Source organism: Macaca thibetana, chromosome 9 (genome assembly GCF_024542745.1).
Source record: "Macaca thibetana thibetana isolate TM-01 chromosome 9, ASM2454274v1, whole genome shotgun sequence".
Taxonomy (NCBI): Eukaryota; Metazoa; Chordata; class Mammalia; order Primates; family Cercopithecidae; genus Macaca; species Macaca thibetana.
Genome location: NC_065586.1, coordinates 89,057,517 through 89,063,252, shown reverse-complemented (window position 1 = coordinate 89,063,252; position 5,736 = coordinate 89,057,517). Strand labels below are relative to the sequence as shown.

Below are 5,736 nucleotides of genomic sequence, written 5' to 3'. Positions count from 1 at the left end.
CTTCCAAAGTGCTGCGATTACAGGCATGAGCCACTGTGCCCAGCCTGACTTCATCTTATTAATTACATCTGCAACAACTTTATTTCCAAATAAGGTCACATTCTGAGGTTCCAGAAAGAACATGACTTTTGGGGGCACACTATTCAACCCAGTTCAGGGGGCAGCCTTCAGCCGACGGGGGAGGTGAGTGTGTAGCCAAATGCTCCAGCCACCCCATCCTCTGGTGGCACAATTCCAAGACGTGTTCCACATGAATTCCTAGAGGTTCCCCGGTAAGACTAAACCTCAACTGCCACAAGAGCCCTGCTCATTAATGTACCCATTATTGACTTTTCTTATTTCTCGGTCTCAATTTCCCTACTTCTTCATTTGGGCTTCCTAGGATCACCACCCAAATAAACTACCTGTCCCCAGGTTTTTTGTTTTTTTTTTTTGTTTTTTGGCGGGGGTGAGGGCAGGGAACTCAAATGCATGACCTATTTTCGGTTAAAAGTGAAAAGAGGGCCGGGCGCGGTGGCTCAAGCCTGTAATCCCAGCACTTTGGGAGGCCGAGACGGGCGGATCACGAGGTCAGGAGATCGAGACCATCCTGGCTAACACAGTGAAACCCCGTCTCTACTAAAAATACAAAAACTTAGCCGGGCGAGGTGGCAGGCGCCTGTAGTCCCAGCTACTCGGGAGGCTGAGGCAGGAGAATGGCGTGAACCCGGGAGGCGGAGCTTGCAGTGAGCTGAGATCCGGCCACTGCACTCCAGCCTGGGTGACAGAGCGAGACTCCGTCTCAAAAAAAAAAAAAAAAAAAAAAAAAAGTGAAAAGAGATTCTTGTCTTGTCTTCTGTCCAAGTTGGTCACTTCCCTGTGCCAAAGTGAACAGTAGCCAACATGTCAGGGTGGGAGTAGTATTACAAAACTGAGGGCGATGAAGAAGGAGAAGAACAAGAAGAGAACCTTGAAGCAAGTGGAGACCATAAATATTCAGGAAGACATAGTTTGATTTTTTTGGTTGATGACTCCAGGGCTATGTTTGAATCTCAGAGTGAAGATTTGACTCCTTTTGACATGAGCATCCAGTGTATCCAAAGTGTGTACATCAGTAAGATCATAAGCAGTAAGAAAGATCATAAGCAGTAAGATCATAAACAGATCATAAGCAGTGAGATCATAAACAGTGAGATCATAAGCAGTGAGATCATAAACAGTGAGATCATAAGCAGATGATAAACAGTGAGATCATAAGCAGTGAGATCATAAGCAGTGAGATGATAAGCAGTGAGATCATAAACAGTGAGATCATAAACAGTGAGATCATAAGCAGTGAGATCATAAGCAGTGAGATCATAAGCAGTGAGATCATAAACAGTAAGATGATAAACAGTGAGATCATAAACAGTGAGATCATAAGCAGTGAGATCATAAACTGAGATCATAAGCACTGAGATCATAAGCAGTGAGATGATAAGCACTGAGATCATAAACAGTGAGATCATAAGCAGTGAGATCATAAACAGTGAGATGATAAGCAGTGAGATCATAAGCAGTGAGATGATAAGCAGTGAGATGATAAGCAGTGAGATGATAAGCAGTGAGATCATAAACAGTGAGATGATAAGCAGTGAGATGATAAGCAGTGAGATCATAAACAGTGAGATGATAAGCAGTGAGATGATAAGCAGTGACATGATAAGCAGTGAGATCATAAATAGTGAGATCATAAACAGTGAGATCATAAGCAGTGAGATGATAAGCAGTGAGATCATAAGCAGTGAGATCATAAACAGTAAGATGATAAGCAGTGAGATCATAAACAGTGAGATCATAAATAGTGAGATCATAAGTAGTGAGATCATAAGCAATGAGATCATAAGCAGTGATCGAGATCTCTTGGCAGGGGTGTTCTATGGTACCGAGAAAGACAAAAATTCAGTGAATTTAAAAAATATTTACATCTTACAGGAGTTGGATAATCCAAGTGCAAAACAAATTCTAGAGCTTGACCAGTTTAAGGGGCAGCAGAGACAAAAACGTTTCCAAGACCTGATGGGCCACGGATCTGACTACTCACTCGGTGAAGTGCTGTGGGTCTGTGCCAGCCACTTTAGTGATTTCCAGTTCAAGATGAGTCATACGAGGATCATGCTGTTCACCAGTGAAGACAACCCCCATGGCAATGACAGTTCTAAAGCCAGCTGGGCCAGGACTGAAGCCGGTGATCTCCGAGATACAGGCATCTTCCTTGACTTGACGCAAATGAAGAAACCTGGGGGCTTTGACATATCCTGGTTCTACAGAGATACCATCAACATAGCCGAGGATGAGGACCTCAGGGTTCACTTTGAGGAATCCAGCAAGCTAGAAGACCTGTTGCGGAAGGTTCGTGCCAAGGAGACCAGGAAGCAAGCACTCAGCAGGTTAAAGCTGAAGCTCAACAGACATAGTGATCTCTGTGGGCATTTGTAATCTGCTCCAGAAGGCTCTCAAGTCTTCTGCAATAAAGCTTTATCAGGAAACAAATGAACCAGTGAAAACCAAGACCCTGGCCAGGTGTGTTGGCTCACGCCTGTAATCCCAGCACTTTGGGAGGCTGAGGCGGGCAGATCACCTGAGGTTGGGAATTCGAACCAGCCTGATCAACATGGAGAAACCCCGTCTTTACTAAAAGAATACAAAATTAGCTAGTCGTGGTGGTGCAAGCCTGTAATCCCAGCTACTTGGGATGCTGAGGCAGGAGAATCGCTTGAATCCAGGACGCGGGGGTTGCGGTGAGCCGAGATTGGGCACTGCACTCCAGCCTGGGTGACAAGAGCAAAACTCTGTCTCAAAAAAAAGAAAAAAAAAAGAAAAAGAAAAGAAAAAAAGAAACAAACCAAGACCTGGACATTTAACACAAATACATGCAGTTTGCTTCTGCTTAGCGATACCAAGAAGTCTCAGATCTATGGAAGTCAACAGATTATACTGGAAAAAGAGGAAACAGAAGAGCTAAAATGGTTTGATGATCCAGGTTTGATGCTCATGGGTTTCAAGCCCTTGGTAATGCTGAAGAAGCACCATTACCTGAGGCCCTCCCTGTTCATGTACCCTGAGGAGTCGCTGCTGATTGGGAGCTCAACCCTGTTCAGCACTCTGCTCATCATGTGTCTGGAGAAGGAGGTCATAGCATTGCGCAGATACATACCCCGCAGGAACATTCCCCGTTATTTTGTGGCTTTGGTGCCACAGGAAGAGGATTTGGATGACCAGAAAATTCAGGTGACTCCTCCAGGCTTCCAGCTGGTCTTTTTACCCTTTGCTGATGATAAAATGAACATGCCCTTTATTTATTTATTTATTTGTTTGTTTGTTTGTTTTTGAGACGGAGTTTTACTCTTGTCACCCAGGCTGGAGTGCAATGGTGTGGTCTCGGCTCACTGCAACCTCTGCCTCCCGGGTTCAAGCGATACTCCTGCCTCAGCCTCCCGAGTATCTGGGATTACAGATGCCTACCACCATGCCCAGCTATTTTTTTGTGTTTTTAGTAGACAGGGTTTCACCATGTTGGCCAGGCTGGTCTTGAACTCCTGACCTCAGATGATCTGCCCGCCTCGGCCTCCCAAAGTGCTGGGATTACAGGCGTGAGCCGCTGTGCCTGGTGAAGATGCCCTTTACTGAAAAGGTCATGGCAACTCCAGAGCAGATAGACAAGATAAAGGTTATCATTCAGAATCTCCGCTTCACATACAGACGTGGCAGCTTTGAGAATCCCGTGCTGCAGCAGTACTTCAGGAACCTGGAGGCCTTGGCCTTGGATTTGATGGAGGCTGAATAAGCAGTGGACCTGATATTGCCCAAGGTTGAAACAATGAATAAAAGACTGGGATCCCTGGTGGATGAGTTTAAGGAGCTTGTTTACCTACCAGACTACAATCCTGAAGGGAAAGTTACCAAGAGAAAGCACCATAACGAAGGTTCTGGAAGCAAAAGGCCCAAGGTGGAGTATTGAGAAGAGGAGCTGAAGACCCACATCAGCAAGGGCACGCTGGGCAAGTTCACTGTGCCCATGCTGAAAGAGGCCTGCGAGGTGGACGGGCTGAAGAGCACGCTAAAGAAGCAGGAGCTGCTGGAAGCTCTCACCAGGCACTTCCAGGACTGACCAGAGGCCATGCAGCCACCCTTCCACACCGTGCCCAGGCTGCCTGGCCTTGTTTTCAGCCAGTTAAAATGTGTTTCTTCTGAGCTAGGAAGAGTCTGCCCAACAGAAGTCGAGGGACTTTAAGTTTTTGAGACTTTCTGTTGGCATGGTGATGGTGTAGCCCTCCCACTTTGCTGTCCTTACTTTACAGCCTGAATAAAGAGTCCTAAGTTTGTACTATTAAAAAAAAAAGTGAAAAGAAAATGAGCCTCAGGCCTTTTGTCTGTTCAGTATGCCTTATCACAGGCAGCTGGGAGGCTTTTCTAGGGTCCTGTAATGATGGTTTTTGCTCCATGTTGGTTTAAGCAGGTTTCTGGGGGCCCACAATACCTTAGATGAGTAGGTGGGAGCCTGCTAGGGAGGGCTGGGTTGGGAAAGTGGGATATATGTCTATAGCTGGTGCTAGGCTTGTGGCTTTACGTAGAATGACTTTGCTAACTTGTGTCATTGAGGTTGATGATTTTATCAGTTATTCCCAAGAAATAGTATAAACGTCAAGAAATGTTTCTCAAACCAAGGGAATCCAATGATAGCAACCGACGGAAGATCTAGGGAAGGTGGAACATATGGTGATAATGTCAATTGGGAATTTCTAATATCTAATATTCATATTATGCCATATCATCTATAGCATCCACCAGCTCTGTGGTTTTGTTCACAATGGGCTCATCCATCACCCGGTTCAACGTTTCTCAAATGCACCCTGCCAGATGCTCCTGAGAAAAAAGGTTCTGTGATCCAATCACGTGGATGAATGCCAATTACTATTCACTCTTCTTGAAGAGGCACAGTCCATATTAACATATTAAAGGTTCTGAAAACTTTGCTGTCGAAATTAAAATCCAGTTTAGCATTGCTTCCCATACTTATTTTGCTATGGAACCCTTTCTTCATGTAATACCTATTTAATCTGTCATAGAACTGGTACTCCACAGAATCCACTTTGGGAAGCCCCAATCTATTTAACTAGTGTGGGTGCAAAAATATTTTCTGCAGCCCACAGGGCTTCCTTTGCAGAGTGTGCCAGGGCACAACTGTCCTTTTTTGTCCACACCTCACCCCCAATCTTCAACCTTCCTTCCTCCTTTTTACTTTTTTCTCTATTTGGGTTTAGGTCACATGGATTCTTGGCTGTGGGCTAACTTCCCCACTGCCATTGCCTTGACACATTAAGTCCTCTTATCTAAGTCCTGCTTGGGGACCTTGGTCCAGCTGGGGTTCTGAGGGGCTCCCTCATCCCTACCTCTTCCAGGTACTAGAAGGGTCTGGAGACCCTCCAGGAGACAGATATCTACAAGGAAAGAATCTATCACCAAGGAGCATCCATGAGCAGCCAGCATGATTCAGATCCTCCTGCTTGGCTAGGGACACTGAAACTACTTTCCAAACATGGGGTCTGTTGTGGGTTTGTGTCCCCCCAAAATTTATAGATGTAATTCCTAACCCCAGTACCTCAGAATGTGACCTTCGGAAACACGGTTGTTGTAGACGTAAGTGATTAAGATGAGATCATACTGGAGTAGAGTGGGCCCCTCATCCAGCATGACTGGTGTCTTCTGAAAAGGGGG

General features: G+C 45.5%; 1 pseudogene; it reads left to right on the top strand.

The window, feature by feature from the left end:
• Positions 1-1,805: 1,805 nt before the first annotated feature.
• On the top strand, positions 1,806-4,129 carry LOC126962040 (X-ray repair cross-complementing protein 6-like; annotated as a pseudogene).
• The last annotated feature ends 1,607 nt before the right edge of the window (positions 4,130-5,736 follow it).